Here is a 17438-nt window from a genome sequence, read left to right as displayed (position 1 = left end):
GAGAGAGAGAGAGAGAGAGAGAGAGAGAGAGAGCATACTTGTCTCATTCACGTGACACCCACCCACATACTCTCTCTCTCTCTCTCTCGAAACTTTCACCCTTGCCCTGAAAGAGAATCATTCATCAAAGTTTTTCTCCTCCACTGCTTTCCTTCATCTCCTACACCTCCTCCTCCTCTTCTTCTTTCTCCTCCTCTTCCTCTTCCTCTTCCTCCTCCTCCTCCATCTTCTTCATCTCTTCTTTCTGCTTCGCCTTCCCCTCCTTCTCCTCCCGCTCGTTCTTCTCCATCTTTTATTTCTTCTTCTGGTTTTCTCTTATTCCTCCTTTTCTGCTCCTCCTCCTCCTCCTCCTCCAACCACTACTTTCATCACCACCACCACCACCACCACCACCACTACTACTACTACTACTACTACTACTACTACTATTTTCTTAAAGGTATTATTTTCAAAGCGTATTAGGATGAAAGACTTAAAAGACACCAAGATTTCCTGCGTTTTTTTTTTTTTTTTACTTTCGTTTTATTTGCTTTTTATTTATTTATTTTCCTTTTTCCTCGTTTTCTCTTTTTTTTTTGCGGTAGTTTTTGTTAGGTCTCATATGTTTTTTGGGGGGAAGGGAGGGGGGGAGGGAGAGGGGGGCAAGACGTATAGCTTATTGACCTTAACATATGTATAAACTAGAGTAGGTAAGGCTTATCATACACACACATACACACAAACACCTCATGTATGTAAATGTATACGTATAAACCATGTATAGCCTATATATAACCAATTTGCATAACCCATGTATACATATAACCTACAGTGCATACATAAGGCCTACTACACACAAACACACAAACACAAACACTAAAAAAAAAAACATTCCACTCCACTTTAGTCCCAAACGATCGATCGAGTAATGGCAGCAAACGAGAGCTCCTGTTTGCTTAGCCATTCCAAGAAACCCCGGGGATCACAAGACGGACAGCCCTCCTTAGACCCGAGTGCTGTTTTACCTGAAGAAGAGGGGGGGTTCAGGGAGAGGAGGGGGAGAGGTAGAGAAGGGGAGGAGAAAGGTGGGGGGGGCGTACCCTCTTGACTAGGGCCTATTAGCTTAAGAATAGCGAGGGGAAAGTAGGGAGGGAGGGAGGGGAGAAGCGGGGAGGGAGAGAGGAATGGAGGGGAGAGTGGCTATGTGGGAGGATCGAGAGATTGTGTGGGATAAAAGCATAAAGAGGTTGTGAAAAGGGAGAGGCTTTACCTACATTAGCTTATATAAATGTTAAGGTCAATAAGCTATACGTCTTGCCCCCCACACTCCCCTTTCCTCCCCCCCCAGACATGAGGCCTAACAAAAACTACCGCTAAAAAGAAAAAAATAGAGAAAACGAGGAAAAAGGAAAAACACTAAATAAAAAGCAAATAAAACGAAAGTAAAAAATAAAACACGAGGGAGAGGGAGAGTAATTCTGGGGGAGGAAGGATAGTTTGATGAAGGGGATTGGTAGGGAGAGCACGTGTTGGGGAGGCGGTGGCTGAGTGGTCAGTGTGGCGTACAGAAGGACACGGGTTCGCGTCCCGCCTGACCCTACAAACGAGCTGGCAATTTTTCAGTCATCGTCGAGTGGCTTAAGACTACCCACATGCAGTCCTGAAGACCATCTATAAACCCGAACTCTAGATTTTCTCTAAAGAAGATCAGAGATGAGTTCCGGGGGGGCAGCATGAGCCGAGCAAGATGGCGCCACTATAAACACTTGCCTGCGCCATAACAAGCTGGGGCCTACCACCAGGGCTCACCAAGAAAGCCTACCGTAAAATAAGAAAAAAAGGGGAGAAATAGGAAGGGGTCGGAAGCATGTTTATGGTGGGAGAGACAGGGAGAGCTTGTGGAAAGGGAGAGAAAGGGAGCAAGGGGTAGAAATTATGCGTGATGGAGGAAAGGGAAGGGAGTGAGGGGAAAGAAATACATATAAATAGAGCAGGTGGGAGGCTATAAATGGGAAAATAATTTGGAGGGAAGGAGAGGGAGGGATGGAGGGGAGAGATAATATGAATAGTAAAGGAATAGGGAGGGAAGGGGAGAGAAAATATGAATGATAAAGAAAGGAGGAAAAGGAGAGATACTGATGGAAAGACACGGAAAGAAGGTGGAAATGAGAGAGAAGAGAAGAGAAGAGAAGAGAAGAGAAGAGACACATTGATGAAGCAAAGTTGAATCATGATCGACAGTTTGCGTTGTCAGATGTCACGTGAAGAGTCGTATAGCGAAAGTGATTTAGAGGGAAAGGAAGGGAAAAGTTAACGAATTGACGACGTGGAGAAGATAATATAAAAGAAAACGGGAGGTGAAAAGTACTTGAGGGAGGGGGAGGGGGGGGAGAACAAAATAAGAGAGGCTATTAGATGTCATTGGAATAGGAGAAAAGTTTGAAATTTAACAATGAGAAGAAAATACCGTAACAGGAAACGAGAGGTAAAATTCGTGATCGAGAACGGGAACAAAAAATATTTACAGATTAGTGGATGAGAGAAAAAAAGAAAAGCTTGAAAGTTGACGATGACATTGAGAAAATACGATGAAAATAAACGAGAGGGAAAATACTTGCTCGAGGGAGAGGAGGAAAAAAAAAGGCAAATATTAGCAGGTATTTGGGTGACCTGGAAAAATTAAAGAAAAGTTAGGAAAATGACAATGAGGAAAACAACGTGAAATTTAGCGAGTGGGAAAATTCTTGTTCGAAGGAGAGAAAGAAAAAAAAGGAAAAAATATTAGCAGGTATTTGGGTGACACGGAAAAAGGAGAAAAGTTAGAAATTTGACGATGAAAATGAGAAAAAAAGAAAAACGAAGTGGAATGAAAAAAAATACTATTAGCAGGAATTGGAAAACATGGAAAGATGAGAAAAGTTAGAAAAATGACGATGAGGAAAACAACGTGACATTTAACGAGAGGGAAAATACTTGTTCGAGGGAGTGAAAGAAAAAAAACAAAAGGAAAATATTAGCAGGTATTTGGATAGCATGGGAAAATTAGAAGAGTTAGAATACTTAACCTAAATACTGTAATACATTTGGAACCGTGGAAGACAGGCTGGGTGAATTTATCTCTTTATTCCTTCTAACATCCTTTCTCTTCCTTCCTTCCTTCCTTCCTTTCCTCCTTCCTTCTTTCCTTACTTCCTTCCTTCCTTCATCCTTTTTCACTCATTCAAGCATTAAATTTTAGCTTTCTTTTGTCCTCTCCTTCCTTCTCTCCTTCCTTTCCATCTTCCTTCCTTCCTTTCTTCCTTTCTTTCTTCACTCATTCATTCAAGCATTTATATCTTTTTTTCCTCTCTCCTCTCTCTCCCCCTCCTTCTTCCTTCCCTCCTTCTTCCTACCTACTTTTATTTCCTTACTTCATCTCTTTTTCCATTCCTTCATCCCTTCCCTTCTTGCTTTCTTTCTTCTTTTCTTCCTTTCTTTCACTACTACCTCCACATTTTCCTCTTTCTTCCTTCCTTCCCTCCATTCTCCCCTCCTTTCCTCACTCCTTTATTCTTAATTCTTTCTTTTCTCCTTAACTCTCTTCTCCCTCCCTCCCTTCTTTCCTCTCTCCTCCCTCTCTTCCACCCTTCCTTCCTTCCTTCCTTCCTCCTCCCCTCCTTTCCTCTCTCCTTCATTCTTAACTCTCTTCTCCTTCCATCTTTTCTCCCTCCTTCCCTTCTTTCCTCTCTCCTCCCTCCTTCCTTCCCTCCTTCCTTCCCTCCCCCAACACCCTCCAAAAGGCATCGTAATGGACTCCTTTTGTAGCCCCGATGATCTTGTTACCTCCGATGCTTCCACGACCCTGTGATAAAGTGCTCTCCTCATCTTCTCTTCCCTTCCCTTCCCTTCCCTTCCCTTCAATCCCCTTCTCTTTCCTTGCCCTCCCTTTCCTTTCCTCTCCTCCCCTCACCTAACCTTATCTTACCTTTTCTCTTATCATCTTATCTCCTCCCTTTCCTTTCCTTTCCTTCCCTTCATTTCCCTTCTCTTCCCTTCAATTCACTTCTCTTCCCTTCCCTTTCCTTTCCTCTCCTCTCCTTACGTAACCTTACTTTACCTTTCTCTTCTCATCTTATCTGCTCCCTTCCCTTAACTTCCCTTCCCTTCTCTCTTTTCGTTTCTTTTTCCTTTTCTCTCTGATTGTGTATTTTCCTTTAAGTTTTTTTGTACATAATTTTGCATATCATCTTTTTTTTTTTATATATATAAGAAACAACATGCGAAATAAATGTACTGAAAACTAAAGAGAATATGGAAGAAAAGCAAGCAGAGAGAGAGAGAGAGAGAGAGAGAGAGAGAGAGAGAGAGAAACACCTGCTGCCATCCGCTCGGTTAGGTACGGCTGATTCGATTCACGTTCCGAACACTTCTCCGATCAAAGTTTCGAAACACTCCGAACATAACCACAATGCCTTCATGGAGAGAGAGAGAGAGAGAGAGAGAGAGAGAGAGAGTCCCATGATAGCTACAATTTTCACTCCTTTTTCTTCTGACTCTACCTGGGATGCTAATGAGACAGGTGAACTTGGCTAATGAACGTACCTGTAAGAACCTGGTGATTGTGGGTCGCCAGATGGAGGTGAAAGGGAAGGAAATGGAGGGAAATGGAACGCAAAGGAAGGAAAGGAAAGGGAAGGAAGGAATAGGAAGGAAAGAGGAGGAATGGGAAGGGAAGGGAGGAGAAGAGTAGAAAAGGGAAGGGAAGGTAAAGGAAGGGAAATGAAGAGGAGTAAAGGGAAGGGTAGGAATGGGAAAGGAAGGGAAGGGAAGGGAAAGGAGGAGAAGAGAAGAGGAGTAGAGCGAAGGGAATGGAAGGAATGGGAAAGGAAAGGAAGGGAAGGGAAAGGAGAAGGCGTGTAAGGGAAGAGAAGGGAAGGGGTGGGAGAAGAAGACGTCAGAGATAGAGTTAGGCTTTGATCAGTTAATAGGTAAGATACTGTAGGTAAGAGGTGCAGGGATGTGCCAGAGAAATGAGGATGTGCTGTCTGTCTGTGTTCCTGCCGGGGCCTGAATGCGTGCCTGCTGCCTGCTTATTGGTGCCTGCTATACTCCCTGGCCAGAGTCTTTCAGTTGTCTGCTTGGAATATGTCTGTCTGCTTTTTCTTCTTGTGCCTGTCCAATAGTGTGTTCTTGGTGTCTGGTGTAATCTGTTCCTTGCCTGTTACTTCCTGCCCCGTGTCTGTCAGCTGTCTATTTTTTGTCTGTCTACTTTTTTTACATTTCGCCTGTAGCGCCATCTGGTCTGGCTCATGTTTCCCCCCGGAGCTCATTTTCTATCCACTTCAGAGAGTTCATCTAGTGTCCGGGTTGATGGGTGGACTTCAGGACAGCATTACATGTGGGTAGTCTTCGGCCACTCGGCGGTGACTCAGATTGTAGAGACGGCTGTATCAAGGAGGAAAGGAAAGGAAAGGTTGTTGAGGAAAGGGAAAGGAAGGAAAGGGAAGGGAAAGGAAGGAGAGGGAAGGACAGGGAAAGGAAGGAATGGGAAAGGAAGGAATGGGAAGGAAAGGGAATGGAAGGGAAGGGAAAGGAAGGAATGGGAAGGGAAAGGAAGGAGAGGGAAGGAATGGGAAAGAAAAGGAATGGAAGGCAAGGGAAAGGAAGGAGAGGGAAGGAAAGGAAAAGAAAGGAATGGGAAGGAAAAGGAATGGAAGGGAAGGGAAAGGAAGGAGAGGGAAGGAAAGGGAAAGGAAGGAATGAGAAGGAAAAGGAATGGAAGGGAAGGGAAAGGAAGGAGAGGGAAGGAAAAGGAATGGAAGGGAAGGGAAAGGAAGGAGAGGGAAGGAAAGGGAAAGGAAGGAATGGAAAGGAAATGGAATGGAAGGGAAGGGAAAGGAAGGAGAGGGAAGGAAAGGGAAAGGAAGGAATGGGAAGGAAAAGGAATGGAAGGGAAGGGAAAGGAAGGAGAGGGAAGGGAAGGGAAAGGAAGGAGAGGGAAGGGAAGAGAAAGGAAGGAGAGGAAAGGAAAAGGAATGGAAGGGAAGGGAAAGGAATGAATGGGAAGGAAAGGGAAAGGACGGGAAAAGAAGGTGAGGGAAGGAAAGGGAAAGGAAGGAATGGGAAGGAAAAGGAATGGAAGGGAAGGGAAAGGAAGGAGAGGGGAGGAAAGGGCAAGGAAGGAATGGGAAGGAAAAGGAATGGAAGGGAAGGGAAAGGAAGGAGAGGGAAGGGAAGGAAAAGGAATGGAAGGGAAGGGAAAGGAAGGAGAGGGAAGGAATGGCAAGGAAAAGGAATGGAAAGGAAGGGAAAGGAAGGAGAGGGAAGGAAAGGAAAAGAAAGGAATGGGAAGGAAAAGGAATGGAAGGGACGGGAAAGGAAGGAGAGGGTAGGAAACGGAAAGAAAGGGAAGGGGATGGAGGAGAAGGTGTGTAAGGGAAGGGAAGGGAAGAGTTGAGAGTGCATGCAAAGGTTATGATTTCTTGCGCGCTTTTCTTGTCTTATCCCTGCCTGGAGGTGAGAGGAAGGGGACAACTTGAGCCCTTCACTCTTCTTCTCCTGGGCAAGCAGAAATTACTCACTTTCTCTCCTTCTTTCCCTTCTCTTTTCCCTGTCCGGTGAGGGTATAGAGGGGAAACCTAAGCATTTTTCTATTCTCTTTCAGTGCATGCAAAGATTAAGTTCCAATACTTCTTCGTCTTTCTCTTTCTTTTCTTCCTGTTCTTCATGCGTTTGCTGTTCTTCCCTGCTCTGTCCGGTGCTAAGGGTGTGGGGATAGAGGGGAATAGCTAAGCATTTTTCTGTTATTTTCTTGTTCATGCAAAGATTACTAACTTCCTGTGGTTGTATCTTTTTCTTCCTGTTCTTCCTGCTCTTCTTGCTCTTCCCTTCCCTGTCCGGTGCTAAGGGTGTGGGGATAGAGGGGAATAGCTAAGCATTTTTCTGTTATTTTCCTGTTCATGCAAAGATTACTAACTTCCTGTGCTTGTATCTTTTTCTTCCTGTTCTTCCTATTCTTCCTTTTCTTCTTGCTCTTCCCTTCCCTGTCCGGTGCTAAGGGTGTGGGGATAGAGGGGAATAGCTAAGCATTTTTCTGTTATTTTCTTGTTCATGCAAAGATTACTAACTTCCTGTGCTTGTATCTTTTTCTTCCTGTTCTTCCTGTTCTTCCTTTTCTTCTTGCTCTTCCCTTCCCTGTCCGGTGCTAAGGGTGAAGGGATAGAGGGGAAACCTTAGCATTTTTCTATTCTCTTTTAGTGCATGGAAAATAATACTGACCTCCTGTGCTGTATCTTCTTTTTCTTCCAGTTTTTCCTCTTCTTTCTGTGCTTGTCTCTTCTCTTTTCCCCGCCGGGCTGAGAGTAAGATGGATGGACGGCCTAAGAACACTCCACTATTCCTTTCCAGTTCATGCCGAAATAAGTGACTTCCCGCGTCTGTTTCTCTTCTGTCTTCCCTGCCTGGAGCTAAGAGTAAGGGCGGGAAAAGGAGACAATGGAAAAGAGGAAAAGGGTGAAAATATTAAAGTGGAAGAGTCAGCCTGGGCCCTCCACTTTCCTTTTTCAGAGCATTCAAAGATTATTCACTTCCTGTCCTTGTTACTCGTCTTTTTCTCACCTGGAGCTGAGAGGGAGGGAGGGGTGAAGGGAGGAAAAGGAGGAAGGGACAGTTAAAGCCCTCCACTCCCGTCCGCTGCCCAGGGTAAGGAAGGGAGGGAAGGAAGAAGGGAGGAAGGGACAGTCAAAGCCCTCCACTCCCGTCCGCTGCCCAGGGTAAGGAAGGGAGGCAAGGAAGAAGGGAGGAAGGGACAGTCGAAGCCCTCCACTCCCGTCCGCGGCCTAGGGTAAGGAAGGAAGGGAGGAAGGGACAGCTAAGGCCCTCCACTCCCGTCCGCTGCCCAGGGTAAGGAAGGGAGGGAAGGAAAAAGGGAGGAAGGGACAGCTAGACCCTCCACTCCCGTCCGCTGCTCAGGGTAAGGAAGGGAGGGAAGGAAGAAGGGAGGAAGGGACACTCAAAGCCCTCCACTCCCGTCCGCTGCCCAGGGTAAGGAAGGGAGGGAAGGAAGAAGGGAGGAAGGGACACTCAAAACCCTCCACTCCCGTCCGCTGCCCAGGGTAAGGAAGGGAGGGAAGGAAGAAGGGAGGAAGGGACACTCAAAGCCCTCCACTCCCGTCCTTTGCCCAGGGTAAGGAAGGGAGGGAAGGAAGAAGGGAGGAAGGGACAGCTAAGGCCCTCCACTCCCGTCCGCTGCCCAGGGTAAGGAAGGGAGGGAAGGAAGAAGGGAGGAAGGAAGGGAGAAGGGAACAGCCAGAGTTGGTTTTCTCAGACGCTTCCACCTCTCACGTCAACTCTCTCCATGGGCCGAAAAGGAGATTAATCGGGCTTTCATGAGTGTTTTTTTAGGTTCACGGTACAGAGGAATGCCTAAACTACCACCAGGGTCATAAACTACACCTGGAAACACCTACAACCCCCACGAAAACCTTATCAAATGTGTGTGTAGGCCGCGAAGCGATTGAGTATATGGTCCCAGAAAGAATATTAATCACGTTTTCATGAGTTTTTTTAGGTTCACGGTACAGAAAATGTCTAAACTACCACCAGGGTCATGAACTACACCTGAAAATGCCCACAACCCCCACGAAAACCTTATCAAATGTGTGTGTTGGCGGCGAAGCGATTGAGTATATGGTCCCAGAAAGAATATTAATCACGTTTTCATGAGTTTTTTTAGGTTCATGGTACAGGAGAAGGACCACACAACCACCAGGGTCATGAATTACGCCTGGAAATGCCCAGAACCCCTAGGAAAGCCTTGTCAAATATGAGTGTAAGTGGCCTAATCGTATTTCCTGGTGGGGTTTTTTTTCACGTTCACGGCGCAGAGGAATGCCTAAACTACCACCAGGGTCATAAACTACACCTGGAAATGCCCACAACGCCTACGAAGACCTTATCAAATGTGTGTGTAGGCGGCGAAGCGATTGAGTATGTCCTAAAAGAAAGATTAGTCGTGTTTTCTGGAGTGTTTTTTCGCGTTCACGGTACAGAGGAATGACTAAACTACCACCAGGGTCATGAACTACACCTGGAAATGCCCACAACCCCTACGAAAACCTTATCAAACGTGTGTGTGTCTAGGCGGCGAAGCGATTGAGTATGTCCCAAAAGAAAGATTAGTCGTGTTTTCTGGAGTGTTTTTTCACGTTCACGGAACAGAGGAATGACTAAACTACCACCAGGGTCATAAACTACACCTGGAAATGCCCACAACGCCTACGAAAACCTTATCAAATGTGTGTGTAGGCGGCGAAGCGATTGAGTATGTCCCAAAAGAAAGATTAGTCGTGTTTTCTGGTGTGTTTTTTTCACGTTCACGGTACAGAGGAATGACTAAACTACCACCAGGGTCATAAACTACACCTGGAAATGCCCACAACGCCTACGAAAACCTTATCAAATGTGTGTGTGTGTGTGTAGGCGGCGAAGCGATTGAGTATGTCCCAAAAGAAAGATTAGTCGTGTTTTCTGGAGTGTTTTTTCACCTTCACGGTACAGAGGAATGACTAAACTACCACCAGGGTCATAAACTACACCTGGAAATGCCCACAACCCCTACGAAAACCTTATCAAACGTGTGTGTCAGCGGCAAAGCGTTTCAGAATATGGTCCCTGGCAGAACCCTCTACGCCCTCCCTGCTAACGCTGAGATCAACCTTTCTGGCCCAGCGCACGGAGGGAAGCTGTCCTTTGGGAGGCGAGAAAACCCGAGGACACATCAAAGGCGCCTGCACCGACCCAGGGAGGAGGGAAGGCCGGGGCTAAATGGCTGACGAAGTGGAAGGGGAGGAGGAGGAGGAGGAGGAGGAGCTAGACTAGAAATTCACACATTGGGGTGCTAGAGAAGTGGAAGAGGAGGAGGAGGAGGAGTTGAACTAGAGATGAGGCACGGAGGTGGAGAAACTAGAAACAGTGGAGAGACGCAAATGAAACAGGTGGAGAGAGGAGGAAAAAGTGGAGAAAGGAAGATAGAAAGAAGAAAAAGAAAAAGAGGAAGAGCAAGAACAACAAGAAGAAGAAGATCAAGATTAGTGGAGGAATGGAAGAAGGAAACGAGTGGAGAAAGAAAAAGTGGAGTGAACAGAGAGAGCGAGAGAAAGAGAAGAGAGAAGCACGAGAAAGTCACCCCCATTCTCTCTCTCTCTCCCTCTCTCTCCCATCCCTTCCGCCAGCCGCCAAGCAAGTCAGTCACTCAGTCAATCGGCCGCCAGCATCGAGGAAGGGTGTACGCGCTGCTTCCCTCGTCCCCGTGTGTGAAACTTTTTCGTGACTTCTACTTCCCTTCCTCCGGCGGGACTAAGACATCTTGAGTGTGTTTCTTGTGTGTTGTGTGTGTGTTGAGGGTGTAATACTGTGTTTGGGAGAGGTGGAGAGGAGAGGAGTGAGTGGGTGGACTGGTGGACTGGTGGACTGGTTGTTAGCGCTGCGTCTTGGATCAGCACCAGTTAGCACACGGGCCGCAGTGATGGAAACGTGATATAGGGACGGTCAGCACTCAGCACCCACGTCAGCACTTCAGAGAGATACGGGAAGGGTCAGGACACAGTAACGGTCAGCACCCACGTCAGCATAATACAGAAAGGTACAGGCATATTCAGCATCGCATCAGCACTTAAACAGTTATATAAGAATACGTGAAGACAAGACTCAGCATCGGTCAGCACCACTTAAGCATTTCGTCAGCATAATACAAAAAGGTACAGGTATACTCAGCATCCCGTCAGCACTTCAGCAGTTATATAAGAATTCGTGGAGATAAGACTCAGCATCGGTCAGCACCACGTCAGCACTTCTTAAGCATAATTCAGAAAGGTACAGGTATACTCAGCATCGCATCAGCACTTAAACAGTTATATAAGAATACGTGCAGACAAGACTCAGCATCGGTCAGCACCACGTCAGCACGAAAACGTAGATGAAGGGAGGCAGTTGAAGTGAAGAGGAAAGTAGAGGCGGAAGAACGAAGAGGGGAAGAACGAGAGAAGAAATAAAGAGGGAATTAAGTGGAAAGAGGAAAGATAGAAAGGAAGAGAGGAAGAACTGGAGAAGATAAAATGATGGAAGTAGGTGAAGAGGGGAGATAGAAAAGGAGAAAGGCAGAGAGGAAGAACTGGACGAGGAAGGAAAGATAGAAAAGAGGAGACGAAGAGGGGAACAACTGGACAAGATAGAAGGAAAGGAGAAGATAGAAAGAGGAAAGTAGGTGAAGAGAAGATAGAAAAGGAAGAAAGAGGATAAAGGAAGAGAGGAAGAACTGAACGAGGAAGGAAAGATAGAAAAGAGGAAACGAAGAGGGGAACAACTGGACAAGATAGAAGGAAAGGAGAAGATAGAAAGAGGAAAATAGGTGGAGAGAGGAGATAGAAAAAAGGAGAAAGGAAGAGAATAGGAAGAAGGAAGTACCAAAGTGAAGTGGAGAACGAAGAAGCAGGAAGGTGCGCGCAAGCTTCGAACTCAGCATCGGTCAGCACTAACTAATTGCTGAGGCGCCCCCCCCCCTCCCCTCTTCACACACCTGCCTCGAGTTCTCAGGTGAGTCGCTAATGAGCCCAAGCGTCAGGTGTTTCATTAAGTCACCTGTCGTTAATTATTGTCGTTTTGGGGGTGTCATTTTGCTGTCAGTTACGTTTTTCTTTATTTTTTTTCTTTTTTCTTTTTTTTTCTTAGTCTTGTGTGTGTATGTGTGTGTGTGTGTGTGTGTGTGTGATTGATGTCTTCTGTATTGATGTGTCTTGTTGTTTGGTGATGTTTTGCTTGTTGATGTTTTTTTCTTCTTTTCTTCATCTTTTCCTCTTTTTTTTGTTCGTTGTCTTCATCGTCTTTTTCTTCTATTTCATTTTTTTTCTTTCACCATATTCTTCGTACTTTTTCTTCTTCCTCTTCTTTCTCTTTTTTTTTTTCTTTTTCGTCAGCATCATCATCATCATTTCCTCCTTTATTCTCATTCTTATTCACATTCTTCTCATTATCATTAACATTTATACTCTTAGTCATGTTCTCATTATTCTTATCTTCATTAAAAGTTTATGACTATCCTGTAGGTCGAGCCAGAGGAGTACAAAGCAACAGAAGGAAAAAAGTCTGTTAGCTTTCTTGTTGATTTTCTTGTTCTTGTTTTTTTTATCTTGTTTTTGTAGTTCATGTTGTTATTGGTTTTCTTGATGTTCCTTTGTTTGTTTTTTTGTTATTTTTTTCTTGTTCTTTTTTGTTCTCATTTTTGTACTTTTTTTGTTCTTGTTTTTTTATCATGTTTTCTTGTTTTGTTTTGTTTTTTTGGAAGGCTTCTTCGTGTTTTATATAATTTTCTAGTTTTGCATTATTTTTTCACATGCGTATATATCCTTATCTAAATACTTCGGTAGTCATTATTCTTCTCTCATTCTACAGCATTTTTCACTATCATTCTACCTCGGCACACCTATTGAGACACACGCAGGATTACAGGTACAAACAACAGAATAAAGTAAGCGTAACATTAAGCGGGTATAGGGTGCTGCTGCTGCTGGTTAAGAATGAATTTATTACACTTTACATCTTTATAGTCTAGTTTATTTTATCGCTATTGAGGACACATGTTTCGTCCCTTAACTGCAAGCTCAAGGGACAATATATTTCGTTTATTTGTTTATTTTCTCTTTGTTATTCATTGTTTTCGTGGCGCGGGGTGAGTAGCTACGGTTGCCCCGCGGTCTTCATCAGGGTAAGTTTATGGCTCTTGTTGACAGCGGCGGCGCACGCGTCTGCATATCTGTCTTGTTGGGTTGCTCGTGTGTCAACCTGCTTGCTATTTGTTATTGGTGTTGTCGTTGTTATTATTCCTGTTAGTTCTTGTTTTATGATTATTACTACTACTACTGCTTTTACTACTACTACTACTACTACTACTACTACTACTACTATCATTATCATTACTATAGCTATTCCATTTATCAGTATATATTCCCAAGCGGCGGAGGCGTTGGCAGCACTTCGCTCCGCGTTTGACGGCTATAGTCGGGCCCCGGAAGGCAACGGATGGTGTGTCAGACGGGGGCGGGCCTACCATCAGTCAAGGGCGGCGCGCGGCACACCTGGTGGCCACGCGCACCTGTACCTGGGAGTGGGGGAGGGGAGGGAGGGGAGGGAGGCTTGACTGGGGAGGGCGAGTGTAAAAGGGCGGGAAGGATTGCATGACGGATGAAAGGTTAACATGACGGGTAGTATCGTTCGGAACAGAATTCTCCATTTTCCCATTTTTTTGTAATTCATGGTTTTCACTTTTACTCTTCTCTCTCGGTTTCCCATTTTCCGTTAATAGTCGAATGATTCACTTTATTTTCCTCCTCTTTTACCTCACAGTTCGCAGTCATATATTTTCTATCACTGTGTTCTGTATTTTTTTAGGTGGCTGTCGGAAAAGGTTGCATCAGTTTTTGGACATTTGTTTTTTCTCTGTTTTTTTTGGTTCATTTTTTTATGTACTCGGCCACTCTGGGCTTCACATTTTTAGTTGTCACCTGCAACTTTATATTTTGCAATCAGATTTTTATTATCACTTTTTCGTTCATACTTTTTCCCGGTTTGAATTTTGAGGGGGGAGAGACTATCATTTTTTCATCGTCATTTTTTTAATAGACCGTTTTCCATTTTGATTTTTCTTATTAGTTTTTCGTTCACACTTTCTTCCCGGTTTGAATTTTGAGGGGGGAGAGACTATCATTTTTTCATCGTCTCTGAATTGAGGATTTTTTTTTTATAGACAATTTTCCATTCTGATTTTTCTTATTAGTTGTTCGTTCACACTTTCTTCCCGGTTTGAATTTTGAGGGGGGAGAGAGTATCATTTTTTTATCCTCTCTGAATTTAGCATTTTTTTATAGACCATTTTCCATTCTGATTTTTCTTATTAGTTGTTCGTTCACACTTTTTCCCGGTTTGAATTTTGAGGGGGAGAGCGTATAATTTTTTCATCCCCTCTGATTTTTTTTTTTTTTTTTTTTTTTTTTTTGTTACATCATTGCCATCTTCATTTTCCACTCTGATTTTTCTTATTAGTTTTTCGTTCACACTTTTTCCCATTATTACTTTCTGGGGGAGAGTTTACTAATTATTTTACCTCACTTTGGCAAATTTTTTTTCATCGCTGGCATCTTCATATTTCACTCCTTATCAATTTTTCCTTAATTTTTTTTCACTCTGATATTTTGGGAGATTTCGCCGATTATATCCTCTCTGAATTTTGTTTTTTCAATGTGATTAAAAAAGGACTTCTTCATTTTCTAATTATTTTTCCTCACCAGCATTTTTTTTCCATCGCTGGCATCTTCATATTTCTTTTCCTTATCAATTTTTCCTTCATTTTTTTTCACTCTGATATTTGGGGCGATTTCGCCGATTATATCCTCTCTGAATTTCGTTTTTTCAATGTGATTATAAAAGGACTTCCTCATTTTCCAATTATTTTTCCTCACCAGCATTTTTTTTTCATCGCTGGCATCTTCATATATCTTTTCCTTATCATTTTTTCCTTAATTTTTCTTCACTGATATTTGGGGCGATTTCGCCGATTATATCCTCTCTGAATTTCGTTTTTTCAATGTGATTATAAAAGGACTTACTCATTTTCCACATCATTAGTCCATTTCTGCGTCATATGTCAGACTTTATTTACTTAGGAACTTGAATTTTTTCCTCTAATTACAGTTATATTTCTCTGTTTTTCTTTTTTCTTTTTGGTTATCTATCTATATACCTACCTACATATCTATCTTTACCTGTCAATCTATTAATGAGTTTTTGCTTAGTTTTAAAGTCCAGGGATATCTAGTTATTTTAGGTGTTAATATTTTTTTTCTTACAATGTTTATCCACCAAGATATTCAGGTATGTAATTATTTTTGTCTATTCTTCTTTTCCTTCTTCTTTTCTTCTTTACTTCTTTTTCTTCCTCTTCTTCCTCTTCATTTTCTTCTTCTTCCGCATCTTTATCAGTCATTATTATTTTCCAGTGCTTCCTTTTCCTCCTCACTGGTCTTTTCTCTTTTTCCTTCCTTCCTTCCTTCCTTCCAACCTTCCTTCCTTACTCTATTTACCTATTTTTCCTCCCCCGGTCTTATTTTCTCAATCCTTCCTTCCTTCCCTCCTTATTTTCTTTCCTCCCTTCCTTCGTTCCAACCTTCCTTCCTTACTCTACCTACATTCTTCATTTTCATTCATTCCTCTGTTTCTTTCTCCTCCTCCTCCTCCTCCTCCTCCGCAGCACCGCACTTTTCCACAAGAACACACATCCCACACACACACATAACTCAAGCCTTGGCATTTCTTTACCCTGTTTCTTCCCTCCGCCGCCTCCTGTTAGCCTACCATCGCTCTTTCTCTCCCAGCGTCGCGGCCTCAGAGTCTCCAGAAGCTAAGAGTCGCGTGGAGTGTTTGCCCCTTCAGCTTGTCACGTCCTGTCAACGGCCTTTCTTTTACCGTGTGGCTGGTGACAAGAGGCGTTACATAGCTTGGGTTAATGTTGGATGTGGAGTTTCTTGCAGTATTCATGCACCGGGAGCTTAGGTTGTGTTAGGCTTTTTTTCTTTTTGTTTTGTTTTCTTTTCTTGGTAGTTGTTGTTGATTTCTTTCTTGTTGGTTTTCTTGTTCTTGTTTTTATCTTGTTTTTGTTGTTCGTGTTGTTTTTAATGGTTTTCTTGGTGTTCTTTTGTTTGGCTTTTGTTCGTTTTTTTTTTTTTGGCCTTGTTTTCTTGTTCTTTTTTGTTTTCTTGTTGTTTTTTGTTTTCTTTTCTTTGTTTTCTTGTTCATTTTTGTTTTCTTGTTTTTGTACTTTTTTTGTTCTTTTTTCATCTTGTTTTCTTGTTGTTGTTTTTTTGTTTTTTTTAAGGCTGCAAAAGACAAATTTTTGTGTTTTATATAATTTTCTATTTTTTCATTATTTCTTCACAAGCATAACCTTATCTAAATACTTCGGTAGTCATTATTCTTTACTTCTCTCAATCTTCAGCATTTTACACTATCATTTTACTAGTTTAATAGCTCTACTGTTTATATTATTTGCTATTTTCCATTTTTTTCATGAATTCCAATAGCCAATTTTTTGCTACGTACTCAAATCCATCTTGTACATATTATATTCATGCCCAATCATTTCTTGACATCACTCTTTTAGTCACGGAATGATTTAATATCCTCGTAATTTTGCAAGGTATAGCGTGTAGTGGCTTCATGTTATAAGTTGGTGATTGTCTTCGCTAGTACACTTAGGTATGCTGAGGCCATTTACTACAAGCTTCACCTAACTGGTTTTAACTTTTCATGGGCCATATATCTCCTCCTTCCCTTCTTCTTTCCCATAACTCTTCTCTATGATCCATCCGTTTGCCTTTTCCACGCCTCCCTATTTTTCTCTTTCCCGTCCTTCCTTTTTCTTCCTTTCACCTTCCCTTCTCTTCCATTCATCCTCTACCTCCCATACCTTCTTTCCAAAGTGTGTGTGTGTGTGTGTGTGTTTACCTAGTTGTATTTACCTAGTTGTAGTTTTCCAGGCCCTGGGCTTTACGCTCGTGTGGTCCCGTCTCCGTATCTACATTTATCCAACTTTTCCTTAAAGCTTTGCACACTCCTCGCCGATACCATATCCTCACTTAGTCTGTTCCAAACCTCTATATTTCTTTGCGGGAAGCTATATTTCTTTGTTTCTCAAGCATCTTCCCTTCCTCAGTTTTTTACTATGTCCTCTCGTGCTTCTGTTGGTAATTTCTTCTTTTAGTAGTAACTCCTCGTTGTCTACTTCTTCCATTTTGCTCAATAATTTGTAGATTTGTATTAGGTCTCCCCTTTCTCTTCTTTGTTCTAGTGTTGGTAAGTCCATTTCTTTCAGTCTTTCCTCATATGTCAATCCCAGTGTCAGTGTGTGTGTGTGTGTGTGTGTGTGTGTGTGTGTGTGTGTGTGTGTGTGTGTGTGTGTGTGTGTGTGTGTGTGTGTAACTCTTTTTTTTCCGGCCGCGAGAGAAATGAATGTTCTTCGTTGTTTGTGGTGAACATTAATCTTGTTTATGGACGCTGTTAGTCACACAGTAGTTCCGTGTACTCTCGTTATGTGTGAGTTTGCATATGTATTACCTCATTTCGCAGGCGTTGTTAGGCGTGTAGCAATTCCATAACCCAACGGAGTGATATTTATTTGGAGCAGGTACGAAGACATCTGCTGAAACGGGTGTAAGCCACTCTCGGTGAGGTGTATACTGGAGGCGAGGGGGTGTTGCAAGCCTGTCAAAGACCCTTCCTGTGTCCTCACTTTCCGTTTTCCTATTGTCTCAGGGGGCTTCGTGGTGTAGTGGTTAGCACACTCGTCTCACAACTGAGAGAGCCCGGGTTCGATTCCCGGGTGGAGTGGATAAATTTGGGCGGCTTTTCTGATACCCTACGCCCCTGTCCACCCA

General features: G+C 43.3%; 1 long non-coding RNA gene across 1 annotated transcript in view; it reads left to right on the top strand.

Moving 5' to 3' along the window:
• The first annotated feature begins 10043 nt into the window (after positions 1 to 10043).
• The window catches only part of LOC127000574 (uncharacterized), a 51743-nt gene continuing 44348 nt past the window's right edge, over positions 10044 to 17438 (top strand). Inside the window, exon 1 of the long non-coding RNA XR_007754269.1 lies at positions 10044 to 11550. This is a non-coding gene — a long non-coding RNA (uncharacterized LOC127000574). The remainder of the gene's footprint in view (positions 11551 to 17438) is intronic.

The sequence above is a fragment of the Eriocheir sinensis genome, chromosome 19 (genome assembly GCF_024679095.1).
Source record: "Eriocheir sinensis breed Jianghai 21 chromosome 19, ASM2467909v1, whole genome shotgun sequence".
Classification (NCBI taxonomy): domain Eukaryota; kingdom Metazoa; phylum Arthropoda; class Malacostraca; order Decapoda; family Varunidae; genus Eriocheir; species Eriocheir sinensis.
This window is presented reverse-complemented; position numbering and strand designations above follow the sequence as displayed.